The 18,211-nt window shown below is 34.0% G+C and overlaps 1 long non-coding RNA gene across 1 annotated transcript; it reads right to left on the bottom strand.

Moving 5' to 3' along the window:
* Positions 1-3,868: 3,868 nt before the first annotated feature.
* LOC125662365 (uncharacterized) lies at positions 3,869-7,013 on the bottom strand. Its single transcript, XR_008797619.1, has 2 exons — positions 6,538-7,013; positions 3,869-4,532 (listed from the first exon to the last, which is right to left on the bottom strand). It is a non-coding gene; the product is annotated as an uncharacterized LOC125662365 (long non-coding RNA).
* Between the last annotated feature and the right edge of the window lie 11,198 nt (positions 7,014-18,211).

Raw genomic sequence — 18,211 nt, 5'->3', positions numbered from 1 at the left:
GATGTCAAATTAATTGCTGTATATACAGGGTTTAACAAAAGTCATTGTAAGGACATGGTACGAGTACTCGGATTGCCGAGTCATCAAACGCCTAGTTAAGGGGTAAATGATAATGACCTTTATGAGAAAAAGAGTAAAGACTTTATATACATGTAATTATCAAAACAAAACAATATAATGTTTTAGTCAACTTGGGACACCATTTTTCAATTACGAACATCACATGGGAGTAAACAAATAGGTTTGTCTCTAAGTCACTTAAAACAGTCTAGATGTCTTTTTTGTACTAAAAATCACAGTTGCTCATATCCTAAGGCAGAAGGTCACTTAATAGTGTTTTTATGTAGAATATTACATTGGATGGGACTAAAAATTATCACATAAGACAGAGTCATGTAGTACAGAGAGCTATGGCAGTCTAGATTGTATTATTCCAGTTTATCCCTTAAAGGACACATCTCATGTTTTCAAAGTATACAACATTACATGCATTTCGTCTTCTTTATGCTTATAATAATTAATTCTAATAGTTCGTTCGCCGAAATTTTGCGATAATTAACCACAATACAGACTTAAATCTAAGCCCCGATTTCAAAAAGTCTAGTTAATTAGGTAGGTAGTCACGTGGTACAGTGACGTCACATGCGCCCTTCGGATTGTGAAAGTACTGCGAGATATTATTAAAAACTCAACTTTTAGGGGCCTAATTTATTTACCATGGGCAACATTTAAATCGATGTTGACAAAATTTCCGAGTTTTATATGTTTTCGCCCCCAGTGCACACATATAACGATGTAAGTACCCAAATATGGTGAGTAAAGCGTGTATGAAATCGGCAAAATTGTGAGTAAATAATGTTTATATGGGTCGCTGTCTACAAACTGTTTGGTGATGGTATTTCTTTACACATCTGTAATTGGTGCTGTTTTTCTAAAATAAACAGTGCAATCATTATTTTTTTTTTTTTTTGGATTAGACAAATTATGATACGTTAATTTTTTGACAACTAGGCCCTATGCCAAACTATTGTCACGAGTGCATTTCGAAAAGAAAGAAAAAGACAACACACACAAATCAGTAAAAATAATCAAATTTAAAGTGGTAATCATATTATTTTATTTTGATAAAGCAATCTTATTACTATTTTTGAATTGTGATCTGCACGTCTTTAGGAATTACAAAGTGGGAGCACGGCGTTATACTGACGCACTCAAGATGCTACGAGTTCAATAAGGAAATAATTCAATTTAAAGTTAGGAAATACAATATTCTATTATTTGTATAATTAAAAGTTCAATTATTTTGTATCTTTCATTTTTATTTTGTAAAGCTACCAGTTGGTAGAAGTTACATTGTATCGTCGATATATGTTGTTACAAGGTGAAGGTCAGTTGATCCGAGTGCGTATTGAATTTGAAGAGCAAAACAGAATGTATGCTATTGGCCTACCAGTACTTGTAGCTTCGATATATCCATTTTCTCGCAGTTTATTAGGGTCTTTGTCCAAGCGGTTTTTTAAAAGGTGACTGGGTGTGTTTTTTAAGGTAAAGTTCTTGCTCCAACAACAAAATTATCCACGTCTTTTTTCTCGTACCATCCTTTGAAAAATACTCAGTCTAAATCCTTTCTACCGACAACTAGTACACCCGAGCACGGCACAAAACATCTTAATGTATTATTATTTACAAGCCGTTAACGTGATCATTGTTTTTTTGTCGATTAAATCTAATCTGTTTATGAAATGGCTAATAGATGTTTTCAAACCCGAGGACGCATATGACGTCACACATAATGGCGCGTAAACTAGCGAAAGAAAATATGCATATTTCATCGCTTTCAAACTCGAAAACTACGCAAAATATTTCATTTAAAACACGTTTAAAGTAGTGCTAGGCATAAAAAGAATTAATTTTGCTAAAAAAAATGAAAAAGTTTAGAAACATGCGTTGTGTCCTTTAAATAAGTAACTAGTATTAAGTCAATTCATACAATGTTTCATATTTACAAACTTCTGGTGAATCTATGCTTACCGCTCAGTAAGTTTCATCCTGCCTAGTCTTGAAAAGCATTATAAACTCATCAGATATATAGCAAATTCTGCTTATAACGAATTCAAATAAATTGTTTGTCCCTGACACTTCACTATTACTGTAGTCTGCTTATGGTGATTAAATTGGTTATTTTCAGTCTCAAAATTGGGGGGGGGGGGGGGGATCAATATTTTTGGTGATACTAATTATGGGACCAGTTGTATATTGAGAAAAACAAATCCTGTAAATTTTTTTCCTTTGTCATTGTAGTATCACTAGCTCATTAGTTATGGATGAATTACATCTGTTTTGAAATATGTCACCAATTGCAAAATAAATGATATTTTAGTTATGTAATTTTTTTATTTTAAAAATTACTGTCAATCAAATATACCTGGAAGAACTGCAAGAATTAAAGGAAAAATTGGGAGAAACTTATTATACAAATCTTGACTGAAATTGAGGGCAACACTGATTAGGGGCTCACATTATCAATGTCCCTCGTCAGTACTCATGTCACAGAACACGGATTTTTTCTTAACACCAGCAATTATAGAATATACGCCATCTTTTCCCTTGCTATCAGGATGCCGTTTCAGAATATCCATACAGCTTTTCAGTTCCTCTATATGCTTCGCTAAAAAAAATTACATTCAGTAGTTTAGTGTATACGAGCTATCGAAATCCATATTAATTAGCTACTTTTAGCAGGTGTCAATTTGTTTCCATATAATTATTTTATGTTCATATATTTCTGTATCAGTAATCGATTATCACCTTCATATGATATTTATGCCTCGGAGATGATCTTTAAAACGGATGACCCGTGTCACAGTAGGTGTGGCACGCTAAAGAACCCTCACTGTTCAATTGCCTTAAGTGCCGAGCATAGGCCTAAATCTGAAGCCCTTCACCGGTCTTGGTGACGTCTCCTTATTAGTGAAAAATTCTCGAGTGAGAGGTTAAGTAAGATACAATCAATTCATCGATAAGCGAGAGCATGTTCTGTGTAAGATCAATTTCTAAATCAAGAACGGTAGCTGACAAATAACATAATGCTACAGGGATTTCAAATGTCTAGTTTAAAGTCGTCATTTTGAAAATGGTCGTTATTATGATCTAACTTGTAAATACAAACTGTCATTGAGACAAATGCTGTCTGATGTGTTTCTTCATGCCGTTCTTTACATTCTGATTTTAACTATGGATGACTCGGTTTACCTGATCAAGATATAAGGTTCACGGTGGAAGTGACCGTTGTATAGGGTATACTTACACCTCCTAGGAGCCTGATCTCTCCTCTGATGTGTTCTGTGGTTCATGTTTGTCCTACTCTTACTTTTGCATTTTTATGGGAATTACATGGTGGTTGATTTATGCCATTTTACAACTTCTCTTCCTTTTATTTCAAGGCAGACGACAAACCAAAAGGACGGCAAGACGAGGCAAACATATAAAAAACGAAAAGACGACAAAACTCCGAGCAAAAAAAAAAAAAAAACACCTACAATTTACGGGACTTTTTGTCGTCACTTTGCGTGTATTTTGTCGTCTTTTCAACTTTTCGTTTTCTCGTGTATTCGTTATTTTGGAACGGAAAAGCACTAATCACCGTTTTGTCTTCTTTGCGCCTCAAAATAACGAAAATACGATATTATCTAAAGTGGTACAAATCAGCTATCATAGAATGTTGAGATTGATTACTGTTCGGGGCATGATCATGGAATATTGTTAAACAAATAGTGCTTCGACAAGTTTCTTATTAGCCTTGTATCTTTTTAGATCCGACACATCAATAAAGTAGTTTGTTGTTGTTGAATATCAAACTTAATTTCATATAGACGAATGATTTATCTCTTTTTGTAGTTTGAAACATAATTAGATTATACTAATTAATTCAGCGAAAGAATGTAAATGTACCTATGTGTATACTCATTGACAGGTATGATACAGATATGATTTACCTATGTGTATAATCATTGACAGGTATAATACAGATATGATTTACCTATGTGTATAATCATTGACAGGTATAATACAGATATAATTTACCTATGTGTATAATCATTGACAGGTATAATACAGATATAATTTACCTATGTGTATAATCATTGACAGGTATAATACAGATATGATTTACCTATGTATATAATCATTGACAGGTATAATACATATATGATTTACCTATGTGTATAATCATTGACAGGTATAATACAGATATGATTTACCTATGTGTATAATCATTGACAGGTATAATACAGATATGATTTACCTATGTGTATAATCATTGACAGGTATAATACAGATATGATTTACCTATGTGTATAATCATTGACAGGTATAATACAGATATGATTTACCTATGTGTATAATCATTGACAGGTATAATACAGATATGATTTACCTATGGCGATGCAAACATGTTGGTTGGAGGTTGTACGCACACATTTGGAATATTGGTTACACTGTAGACTCCCACATCTCTTGTCTCTGTAATCAACCTGTAAACACAATTATTTGTCTGACCATTACATTGTTCTAGTCAAGCTAAACACAATTATTTGTCTGTTCATTTCATTGTTGTAATCAAGCTGTAAATACAATTATTTTTCTGACCATTACATTGTTCTAGTCAAGCTGTAAAATGCGAATACTAATCTGTTCATATCATCAAGCTGAATACAGCACAATTAACCAATACAATGTTCTAGTCAATCTATCAAAATACAATTCTTTGTCTGTTCATATTACCCTTATTATCAAACTGTAAGCAAAATGCTTATCTGCTGGTCCATTACGTTATTGTAGTGAAGGTGTAAATAATATTATTGGTATATCCAGAAGTTGTAAATAATAATCATTGATATGTCCAGAAGCTGTAAATAATATCATTGATATGTATATTACATTATTGTAGTGAAGCTGTAAATAGCTGTAAATAGTGAAGCTGTAAATAATATCATTGATATGTATAGTACATTATTGTAGTGAAGCTGTAAATAGCTGTAAATACTGAAGCTGTAAATAATATTATTGATATGTATATTACATTATTGTAGTGAAGCTGTAGATAGCATTATTGTTATGTCCATTATATTTTTTTTTACTGAAGCTGTAAATAATATTATTGATATGTCTATTACATTATTGTAGTGAAGCTGTAAATAGCTGTAAATAGTGAAGCTGTAAATAATATTATTGATATGTATATTACATTATTGTAGTGAAGCTGTAGATAGCATTATTGTTATGTCCATTATATTTTTTTTTACTGAAGCTGTAAATAATATTATTGATATGTCTATTACATTATTGTAGTGAAGCTGTAAATAGCTGTAAATAGTGAAGCTGTAAATAATATTATTGATATGTATATTACATTATTGTAGTGAAGCTGTAGATAGCTGTAAATAGTGAAGCTGTAAATAATATTATTGATATGTATATTACATTATTGTAGTGAAGCTGTAGATAGCATTATTGTTATGTCCATTATATTTTTTTTTACTGAAGCTGTAAATAATATTATTGATATGTCTATTACATTATTGTAGTGAAGCTGTAAATAGCTGTAAATAGTGAAGCTGTAAATAATATTATTGATATGTATATTACATTATTGTAGTGAAGCTGTAGATAGCATTATTGTTATGTCCATTATATTTTTTTTTACTGAAGCTGTAAATAATATTATTGATATGTCTATTACATTATTGTAGTGAAGCTGTAAATAGCTGTAAATAGTGAAGCTGTAAATAATATTATTGATATGTATATTACATTATTGTAGTGAAGCTGTAGATAGCTGTAAATAGTGAAGCTGTAAATAATATTATTGATATGTATATTACATTATTGTAGTGAAGCTGTAGATAGCTGTAAATAGTGAAGCTGTAAATAATATTATTGATATGTATATTACATTATTGTAGTGAAGCTGTAGATAGCTGTAAATAGTGAAGCTGTAAATAATATTATTGATATGTATATTACATTATTGTAGTGAAGCTGTAAATAGCTGTAAATACTGAAGCTGTAAATAATATTATTGATATGTATATTACATTATTGTAGTGAAGCTGTAGATAACATTATTGTTATGTCCATTATATTTTTTTTTTACTGAAGCTGTAAATAATATTATTGATATATCTATTACATTATTGTAGTGAAGCTGTAAATAATATTATTGATATGTCTATTACATTATTGTAGTGAAGCTGTAAATAATATCATTGATATGTATATTACATTATTGTAGTGAAGCTGTAAATAGCTGTAAATAGTGAAGCTGTAAATAATATCATTGATATGTATATTACATTATTGTAGTGAAGCTGTAGATAGCATTATTGTTATGTCCATTATATTTTTTTTTTACTGAAGCTGTAAATAATATTATTGATATGTCCATTACATTGTTATTGCATCCTCTCATTGAATCGCATTTTTGTCAAGATTGAATATAGAAGAAATCTGTTTGTTAAGTAAATATGTCATACTTACAACACCTGGTATATCTCGGTAAATAAAGTCGTTATCATTAACTAAAGTCAGTTTTTCGTTTCTTTTTTGGCTGTTGAGTTCGCACATCAACGTCTTCCGGTTAAAGTTGATGGACAGACAAAAAGTATAAGCTTCACATTCTCTGAAACACATGAGGAGACCGATTTCGTATAACACCTTGAATGGGGAGAGTGGTAATTTCTTTCCAATCTCCTGATCCCCGCTGAATTTTACGCATATATTGTCCATCATAACATGTCGTAAGAACAGTACAATGATCAAAGCAACATATGCAGTTGAGAATTTAACTGACATGGCGACTTACGACAATCAAACGGGGAGAGGAACTCGTACTGAACTAAAATGGAGAATAACAAAGCGTGTCTATAGTTACTTGTCCGTGGAATACTAATGTCTGAAACCATTCCAAAGCACTTCTGAATTAATTATTTAGTAACCATTTGTACTGCATATGAACATGCTCAATTTATCACGTGTTATCGTGAATTCAGGCGTGATATTTATCGACGAGGACAGCCAGAGTGAAAGTGAAAGTCACGAGCTGTGATTTATCTCAATCATACATCAAAGTACTGATGGGAGTTGATTTTATGTACGTTTGCACCAGATGCGTCTGATTAATTGATTGATTGTATCTTGCTTAACGTCTCGCTCGGGAATTTTTCACTCATATGGAGACGTCACCAAGACCGATGAAGGGCTTCAAATTTAGGCCTATGCTCGGCGCTTATAGCCATTGAGCAGTGAGGATTTTTTTTAGCGTGCCACACCTACTGCGACACGGTGCATCCGCTTTTAAGTTCATCTCCGAGGACCCGTGACATTCACACCTGGATGCCGGGCGTTTGGCGATGGAACTATTACTGCCTATTTTAACGACTTAGGTCTGTCGCGGCCGGGATTCGAACCCCGGCTTTCCGCATTCAGGGCGAACGCTCTAACCTCTCGGTCACCGCGGCAGATACGTCTGAATTGAAAAATACCCTGAAAAAGTCATAAACTTATGCATAAATGTATGTTGTGTCTCTATAACAATCCAAGCGCAATTATTTATGTCTACATACATGTATGAAACATACATGTATATACACTGGTGAGTTAACACCTTGTCTGGATTGATTGATTGAATATTGTTTAACGTCTCCCTCGAGAATATTTCCCTCATATGGAGACTTCTCCACTGCCCGTGAAGGGCTGCAAAATTTAAGCCTATGCTCGGCGCTTATGGCCATTGGGATCTTTATTCTGCCACACCTGTTGTGACATGGGACCTCGGCTTGTGTGGTCTCATCTGAAGTACCGCCCCATTTAGTCGCCTCTTACGACAAACAAGGGGTACTGAGGATCTATTCTAACCCGGATCCTCACGAGATCCTTGTCGGGATTGTATTTTACTATTGAAACAGGTTGTATACATTCACCTTTAGAATTGCTATTTTTTTCAAAATATGTCACTACATTAATATTTTAACACAAAAGCATTTTTGAAAAACCCCACACATAGCTTAAATAGTTTTGGTTTGATGCTAATTTTCAATTTTTTTTATCAACAACTCCTCTTTTAAAAAAAAAAATGGGGAAAAGGATTGACATGAGTATCGACTTACACAACTAAACAATTTCTCATTGCTTAAAGTGCAAGAACGTGTGCTTATATCTCAGATATTTACTAATCGTTTATCTCTAAAATTGATCTCAAACGTAACTTCATAAGCATCGACAATTGACATTGAAATATCTACAATTTATTCTATCTACATAAAGAGTCATATGGTTATAATTTTGCACATGTGTAAAGACGAATATAACGAACAGTGATCAATCTCATAACTCCTATATGGACTACAAAATTAGGAGCTGGTTAAATACGGAACCCTGTGCATGTCAGAGGTTGGATCAGGTCCTTAGGAGGATTAAGCATCCCCTGTCGACTGGTCACATCAGCCGTGAGCCTTATATCTTGATCAAGTAAACGTACAGGTGCTTATATACAGTACTTCAGGTCTCCTCCCCCTTCCTTGTTTTTTAATGGTATTTTGGGTGTTTTTCTGATAAAACATTAAAGTTTCGAATGTTTTTGTTTAAATGGAATAAACAAATTTTGGATAGAAACCGTTTTTTAAACTGTCACATCACCGATTATAATAGATGAACAAGGTATGCAATACAGCCGGCAATATTTTAACAAAAATTGCACTACCCTGAAAAACCCTTTTAAAAGAGCAACAATAATGCACCTCTCAACTGAAAAAAACCCAACAACTGGTCATTCTAAATCTACTGATGATTCTTGGATTAAATGCATCGTTATTTGGTGCGCAATAATTTCTTCACGCCGTTCAATTTCATCGTTTTTACATCACCACTAATAACGAACGAAAGGTTCTGATATGTTGAGATATTTATGTCCCAGCCCACTATTTTTAGAAGGAAAAAAAAGAAACAAACATAAACGACCAAAGGCGAGGTATTCTCTAACCTTTTTCGTGTAGCTAATTGTTGATGGTATTTGCGGTTGGCAGACCTCATCTTCGGTTGAATAGTTTACTGCGACAATAGATTTTCATCTTTTAATTTGTAGAAAAAAAATTCAATTTGTATTTCAAGATAAAACTTTATAGTAAAACTAAACTTTAAGTAAACGATACATACATCTGTATGGCTTTATCATCATATCACTCAACATGATGAACAGAATATCAAGAAATTCATTTTTCTTCCCTCTTTCAATACGTAATGGATTCGACTTTTTGTATGAATAATTAAGATTACGTGAATCAACAGAGAGGTGCATATATATGGAGAATGTGAGTATGATTAATTCTACACAATGAGTGCTTTAAAACTCTAACTGCATATTAATCGGGTATAACGGAAAGTTATTTCAACATTATGAATCTAAAATGCAATATAATCATTTAATATAACTATTTAGTATAGAAAAACTTTAATGCTATTTTATTCATAGCATGTACTGATTGTTACACACGAGGTACACGTGCTCTATCTGTCAATCAGCTGACACTCGCTGCTTAAGATTGGTTGATTGGGGTTTTACGCCGTTTTGGCAATATTTCAGCTATTTTATGGCGGTTAAATAATTCAAACATGTTTGGTTGTGAGTGTTTGGGGTCCCCAGTGAGTCTACTCTTTTTCGGAAATCAGAGAAACAATCTTTTGCATGTCAAGGCGGCTCGATCCTTAGTACGGGGCACCCTTTAACGTCCCATCCGACGGTCATAACAATTAGAAACACATGCACAAGTCAAAATACAGATCATTTCGTGTATATCAATATTTGTAAGATCAAAGTATTCAACCTTAATAAATACTGTATGATATAATGATTGTCAATATTTGTAAAACGTTTGTGCATTGATTGCACATTACCAAAACGAATGTGATGTATAGTTAATGGACAGTCACACGATATAGATTCAGGGTGAAGTTCTCTGTTTAGTACGGTAGAATTAGTCCGGTGCTTATTTTTAATATAATCACTTCGTCTTGGCGTTTCATTACGATGTTACACGGTTTATTTACTTTGTAATGAATAGAATAAAGTTTACTTGTGTCACAGAAATCCCAATCGATTCGCCATAGAGAATTTAAATATAGTTTTATGAAATATTTTAAAATCAGTATAGGGAATTCTAAAGTGTGCAATATCATCTTGGAGTGCATTTTTCGCCGACCACGGGAGAATGTGTATTTTAAAAAAAAAAAATGGAAATTATGTGGCGTGTAGTTTGATTTTCAAACTTTTAAAGACAAATGTTCTTGAAAAGACACAACAAAATATTTGAGTTTTTTTAAAATCAATATTTAATTTTGAACTGCATGACTGGTTGTGTGCACACTAAAATAATCAAAATGAATCTACTGTCGAGCTCAAAAACATATTTCTTGGTTTTATCAATAAGGTGAAAAATGTATACAGTCACTCTAACATTATAAATGTGGCGATGCACGATATTTTCGGTTCGCTTTAATTTGTATTTAACACAAATCAGTTGACGCTACTATCATCGTCAAACGATTGACATTGTGGATATGTGTGTACATGTATATGTATATTTGAATATAATTTTCTAATTTCTCTTATTGTACCATAATTTGGCGTGCTTTCTTTTGTTAAAAGTGTGGGTTATCTGTACATAACCCACACTTTTCTTCAAACCACATTCTCGAGAAAAAAAAACTGTCCACTATATGAAATTCCTCCAGATCAAAATTGCACATATCAAGCACGGATAACTGACTCAGACTAAGTTCTTCAAATAAATATTCACACTGAATCTCACTTGAAGCTTGAGACACGATGATATCGTCAATGGTTTCGTCCGAAAGACTTTGTATTTCCATATTATCCTCAAGTCGAGAAACAAGCGTAAGTAGAAATACGGGTATCGTTTATTATATAAAGAGTTTTACTAAAGACCCAGTCACTTGATAAGAACGCTTTCGAGAGATCAACTTGTTTTGCGGACAGCGTGAACAGCGGTGCCTAATCAAACTTGTCGTGTTTCTTGTATGGTTTTGTGCCATACGATTTTTTTATTTTCCTTTTCGCTTATGTTTCACCGATTTTTTGTAATTCATTGTATATACATGTAAATGTTTTTCAGCCAATTTATTCAAAATATGTATTACAGATGAAGGATATCAAATAGGATTTTTAAAAGAGTAACTACCATCATCAACTAAATATGTTGCTAAATTTTTAAACAGAAATATGCACAAATATGGGTTCTTAGAATCTTAATTGTATTTAATTTCCATTCGTTGAAGCAAATACCGGTACTAGAAGTCGAAGAATGAGTAAATGTAAAATACAAATATCAAACCCCAACCGTCCAAACATTCATATGCATTAAAAACAGTTTAAAAAATAATTAATGCTATGAATACATATTTGGTGATAGAAAGTCATTTTTATAGAAATATATGGTGTACAAAGTGTAATGTAATTTAGACCCCAAAAAATGGCACCATATTGTAAACAGGCGACCGTGCTTCCGAAAGCTGCAATAAAATATAACGAACAGTAGTAAATTATGGTACAAGTAACTTACCCCATATAATATTGTTGGTTATGTGCAGATACCCGGTGGGCGTGGTCATGATGACACGAGGGAGCGTAACCCCATATAATATTGTTGATACCCGATGGGCGTGGTCATAATGACACTCGGGAGCTACGCTCCCTCCACATAACCAACAATATTATATGGAGTAACTACTACTTACACACGAGGTACATATCCTCTATATGCCAATCAGCTAACGCGTGCTGCTTAAGAACCACGGGGAAATGTGTATTAAACAATCCTGAAACTCTATAGCGTGTGGTTTGATCTACTATCATCGCCGATCGATTGATTCCCGATTGTGGACACTTGTGAACATGTATATGTATCTTTGGATTTGAAAGGTCAATGCAACTGCTATAGGATATACAGAAACCGCAGCTTCAAAGACATCGACCTTTCTAGGCCCACGCTAAAGCGTGAACTTTCAGTTCGCGGGGCCCCACCTTTTTTACTTGTACTGTATTATGATCGGTGATATTATGACTGTGTGTAGAATTTTTGAATGTGTGAAATATCACTGTTGACATTAGATTGTATTTATAGTGATATTTTGGTTGTTTTTCAATATTCAATTGACCGACGGTAGAAAAGTGAATATTACAGAAATTGTGAATTTAAACATGTAATACGTCAATGTTTTCCGAACTATTTGGTCGTAGCGCTGAAAAGTACATCTGTTTGTAAAGTAGTGCTAAGGTCCACACCACCTTGAGCCGAGTGACTGCATAGAAGAGTTGATAAAATCAACTCCCAAAATAAGATAAGTTAAATACAGACCCCTGGACATCCCAGAAGTGGGATCAGGTGTCGAAGAGGAGTAAGGATTCTCTGTTGAAATAAGGATCAACATTGTTGAAGTATCATAAAAGTCAATGTAAATGAATGATACTTGAAAATTATCCAGCGTTCCTTTATAATATGAGTTTTTTCAAGCGGCACCATGTACATCGCTATGAAAAAGTACGTCCTCAATCAATTATAAACAAGAGGTACTGTGATCAATGCTCACTAAGAATACCCCGCTTACCCCAATCTCCCAAAGGGTGTTGTTAATAGGTATAAATTGCCTCTTTCCCGAGTATAAAAATATGGTATGCCTTTGTATAAGAAAATGGAAGATATAGTCCGAACACAAATCCGTGGTATAAACCTATAATTTTGACCTTGAGATCAAAGGTCAAAGTCATAAAGAGGTCATGAATATACATGACACATAGTCTCATGGTTTTACACCCATGTCTTATGGTATTACTATGTCAAAACCCTATAATCAATTTTGCCTTTGAGGTCATATAGAGGTCATGAAGGTACCCGACACGTCGTCTGTGCTGATACACTCATGTGCCAAATACGGTATGGCTATGTCAAAGAATAAAGAAGTTGTGGCCCGGACACGAATCCATTGTAAAAAAAAAACCTTTAATTTTGAGGTCAAGGTCATATAAAGGTCATGAAGGTACTCGACAAATCGTCTCATGGTGATCCACCTGTGTGCCAAACATGGTATGCCTATGTCAAAGAACAAAGAAGTTATGGCCCGGATTCGAATCTGCACAGACAGACAGTGATTCCTATATACCCCTCTGAACTTCGTTCGTGGGGGGGGGGGGGGGGGGGGGGGGTATAATAACCAATACTGAATTAGTGGAACAAGACATCCGTATTTAAGGTCATCTCGGAGGACCCGTGGCATTCACACCTGATGTTGAGAGTTTGGCGATGTAACTGTCACTACCTGTTTTGACCCCTTAGGTTCGTCGACCTCGACATTCCGCATGCGGAACGGACGCTCTACCTCTCGACCAAAGCAGCGGTTAGTTATCAAGAACTTAACCAGACTATAATTCAGCATCTAGGAAATATTTATCTAAATGTTTATGTTTTTTATGGTGCTGATTAATTAACGTGTTCTTGATTTGCTGCAAAGTGTCAATAGATTGTTGTGAAGTTATAATCCACATAGTGATTGGTTGTACCTCTATTAAAAGAACAGCATTGTAAAACAAGATCTGTATTACAAGGAAAAATATTGTGATCAGAGTTCTTGTGAATCCGATACAATTTTTAAGAGACTTATTTCTTGAGAGAATTGAAGAATATTTTGCATTTCTAGTGCGGACTTGGATGATTTAATCAATTGGTATTAATGCTCAACCTTTGAAAACCTTGTTTTGCATTTATATAATTTGATCTTACTTAATTTGATATAGATTTCATATCAGAGTTGTTTAAAATGAAAATTGTTTGATATTGTTTGCATTCTTTGCATCATTACAATGGCTACCATTGCCAAACTTTGAAAATTTTGTTTCGCATTGACGCAACGTTCCACGTTTTGTTTACCCATACATGTAATATATTTGTCAAAAATGAAAAACCGCCGCGGTGGCCGAGAGGTTAGAGCGTTGGCCCCGCATGCGGTAGGCCGGGGTTCGAATCCCAGCCGCTACAGACCCAAGTCGTTAAAACGGGTAGTGACAGTTCCATCGCCAAACGCTCGGCATCAGGTGTGAATGTCACAGGTCCTAAAAGATGACCTTAAAAACGGATGACGCTTAAAGAACCGTTCCTCACTGCTCAATGGCCGTAAGCGGCGAGCATAAGCCTAAATTTGAAGTCCTTCACCGGTCTTGGTGACGTCTCCATATGAGTGAAAAATTCTCGAGCGAGACGTTAAGCAAGATACAATCAAAAATGAAATTAATGAATTGGCAATATTTCAGCAATTGTATGGCGGAAAATCGGGGTTTCCGAGATCCGTTATCCGAATTCCTGGCTACCGATAACCAGGTCACCGGTGACCCGTATTTGCGGAGATTATTGCTTCATCACATTACTAGCGTTTAGAAACGTAAAAATGCTCAAACTCTACTCGTTGAGACCTTCACTTTGATATGTTACACGATACTCTCCGAAAAACGTTTTTTATTTGCACTTAATGACCCTGGACCACCCCCGAGCCGAGCTGTACTCGTCGAGACCTTCGTTGTGTTAGCAGAAAGGACAGCGAATTTGATGGATAACAATCACAATTTACAGAAATGCGAATGTTTTTCATCGATGACCCAAATATTTTTCCTCATTCGTCTGAACTTGAAAGCTCAACAAGTACAGAAAAATAAAAGGATGAACAAAATTCCGATATTTCTATGAGTTTAATGTGTACCATTGAAACTTGAAAAGAATCATATTATGATACATGAAAATAATTATTCTTATATCTTACTTAATATAATTTCACAAAAAAAACCCCAAAAAACCACACAAACAAAAAACACCCATTACACATGACTAACATTGATTATTCCCTCAAAATCTCACAAGCGCCCGCACGTACACACACACTCACATAGAGAAACACGTGTTTTAAACATAAAATCTTTATTTTATATTAAAGAGACACTACAGCTCATTTTCCACATTTTAATAAAGTGTTTTTGAAAACACGTATTGATAAAATGATAAATATAATATCGATACTGACAATTTTGAACAATTGGGATGCATCAATTTACTCTCAAATGCGCTTTGAAGATCGTGCGGAATTCAAAGGTTTCTTCATGCTGACTCGGACTTTTGAATGCTTATTTACATCACGTGGTTTTGAATGACAGCAAAGGTGTTGTGTAGGAAATTATTTGTAAATTCCCCTTCAAAGGGGTCCACACCTTTCAAGTATAAGATTATTCCCTGCTCCTTATAATACGTAATTATATAAATCATTGTTTCAACAGAAACCCTTCCATGTTCCAATTGACCGATGTTTTTACAACTAATACGTGTCGTGTTCAGATAAAAATAGCACTTACTTTTAAAACAGTGTCTTCGCGGCTAGTCCCAATGGCAGAGTTAGGGGGGGGGGCAGGATCCCCCTCCCTCTCGCAACAAATTGTGAGTGAAAATCCAAATATTGCACCCAGAAAGCCGATTACTTTGGCTAATATTTGATTTTCACATCCCCTTTCGGAAATCCTAGATCCACCACTGAATTACAATCGTTTCTCCTAGCCCTTTGTTTTCCAACAGTCATACTGATCTCAAGGTCAATTTTATTTCACATATGAGTTTTATCTCATTTTATGTTAACTTCTTTCTCACAGCATCTGTCAAAATTCTGTATCTACCCACTACACTTTCTCTCATGGACGACATGCTGCACTGTTTACTGTCTATGCGCATGCGTCTGAAGACCGAAAGGAGGAGACTCGATATTTTTTTGTATAGGCCATCAAAAAGTATTAAATTTTACGTTAAAATGAGAATTTTTTACTTTAAATAAGTGTTATTTTCGCAAAGTTCATACATTCAACAATGCAACAAAAATTGAAAAAGCGCTGGGAAAATTGTGATTTCATGATTTTTACGCAAAATGAGCTGTAGTGTCTCTTTAACGTCCCTCTCGAAAATATTTCACTCATATGGAGACGTCACCACTGCCTGTGAAGGGCTGCAAAATTTAGGCCTATGATCGGCGCTTATGGCCTTTGAGTAGGGGGGTCTTTATCGTGCCACACCTGCTGTGACACGGGACCTCGGTTTTTGCGGTCTCATCCGAAGGACAGCCCATATAGTCGCCTTCTACGACAAGCAAGGGGTACCGATGACCTATTCTAACCCGGGTCCCCACGGGATTATCCTAAAGCAGCTCACGGGCAGTCGGAGTTGAACTCCCAAAACAAACATTTGATATGGACTGAGTGAAACATTTTACATGACATTTTAAAACCGAATATCCAGTCAATAGTCAGGGGAGAAAAGACATTTTGAATATTTGCGTACAAATGGTACGATGTCATGTAATTTATATCGCAGAATTTAATTAGACATATTTCAGTCCTGAATATTTGGTTGATTCCAATATAACTTATTTTCAAAAAAAAAGTCAATAAAAGTATTAATTTGAATGAAATTAAAATCAACATGTATTAGTTTCGTTGTGTGTTTGAATTTGGTTGCTATCTCAATATTCATTTTGATTATCTAATGCTACAAAATCCCGGTGTTGTCAAATTAGAATATAGGACAGAAAGTCACGGAAAAAATGACCATGGACAAAAAGTCGCAATAAGAACTTTTATGAACGTAGGACAAAAAGTCAGTTTTATAAGAAAATAGGACAAAAAGTCACAATTAGAAAATTTATGAATGTAGAACAAAATGTCACAGGACAAAAAGTCACAGTTTACAAGAAAATAAAAAAGTATTGATTTTTTTAAATATATATTTGAAAACATATTTGTTCTTTTTGTAAAGTTTAAGAAAATATATATGCAAAATTTTTATTTTCTATGAAATTTTGATCATAATTATAAAATTGTTATTCATTTTATCATATTTATTGTAAAATATTATTTTGATTTTTAAAAAGAGATTGTTTTATTGAGATAAAATACAAATAAGCTTTATGATCATTTGGTTTAGTATACTACATATTTCAAAATGATTGTCAAAACAAAATATGATGGCAGAATTATGGTTGGCTTCCTTTCACTCCAGATTATTGTCAAAACAAGAAGTAAGTGAACTGTCTTATAATAATTGCTATATAAACAAGTTGGTGATTTTTCTTTTCTTATTATCTAATAATGAACATCTAATAATGAACTGGAAGTGCTAAATGTGGCAAAACAAACACCAATAAGAATGATATGTATTCCCTTCTACCTCCCATCCACTGGAAGAAATGTCTGGTGTCCGAACAACAGCTTTAGTGAGCATTTTTGTGACTTTTCCTACGGATTTTGTGACGTTTTGTCCTGTGACTTATTTGTCCTGCGACTTTTTATCCTATCTGATCCAACGTCATCATTATGACTTTTTGTTCTACGGATTTTGTGAGTTTTTGTCCTGTGACTTTCTGTCCGTATACCTCTAATTAGAGGTCCCCCTCGACCCCAATTCCTGTGTATTTCAGTAACTGACACTTCTTGTGTATAAAGATTAGAATCTATCCCCATCTTGGTAATTCCAGGTAAATAACACCTATGCTGAAAAGACGATGCCTACTTCTCCGTTAAAAAAATTGGGTCCCTTACCGTGCATTGTGTCTTGGTGATTTTCAGCGATTGTAGGACAGAAAATCATAGGACAAAATGACCGTGGACAAAAAGTCACGATTAGAAATTTTGTGAAATTGGGACAAAATTTCACAGTTCATAGGAAAATAAAAGAAAATATTCATTTTTATATAAAGTTTTTAAAAAATGTTCTTTTTGTAAAGTTTAAGAAAATATATGTGTAAAATGATATGAGAATTCTATGAGAATTGATTTGAATTTCAAACTTTAAATTTTAATACTGATTATACAATATACTTATTATTGAATTTTTATTCGTTTGTGAAATATGAATTAGATTTTTTTTAAAATAGAAGATTTTTATTGATATCGAATAAAAATAAGCTTTGTGATTAGGTTTACAATACTACATGTATATATCAATGGTTGTCAAAACAAAATCTGCCGACGAATTCCTTACACTCCAGATTATTGTGAAAACAAGCAGTAAGTGATTACTATATAAACATCAACCTGCACCACCCACTTGGTTGTCAATATGGT

This window comes from Ostrea edulis, chromosome 8 (assembly GCF_947568905.1).
Source record: "Ostrea edulis chromosome 8, xbOstEdul1.1, whole genome shotgun sequence".
Taxonomy (NCBI): domain Eukaryota; kingdom Metazoa; phylum Mollusca; class Bivalvia; order Ostreida; family Ostreidae; genus Ostrea; species Ostrea edulis.
The sequence above is the reverse complement of the archived record's forward strand: the minus strand, read 5'-3'. Positions and strand labels throughout refer to the sequence as shown.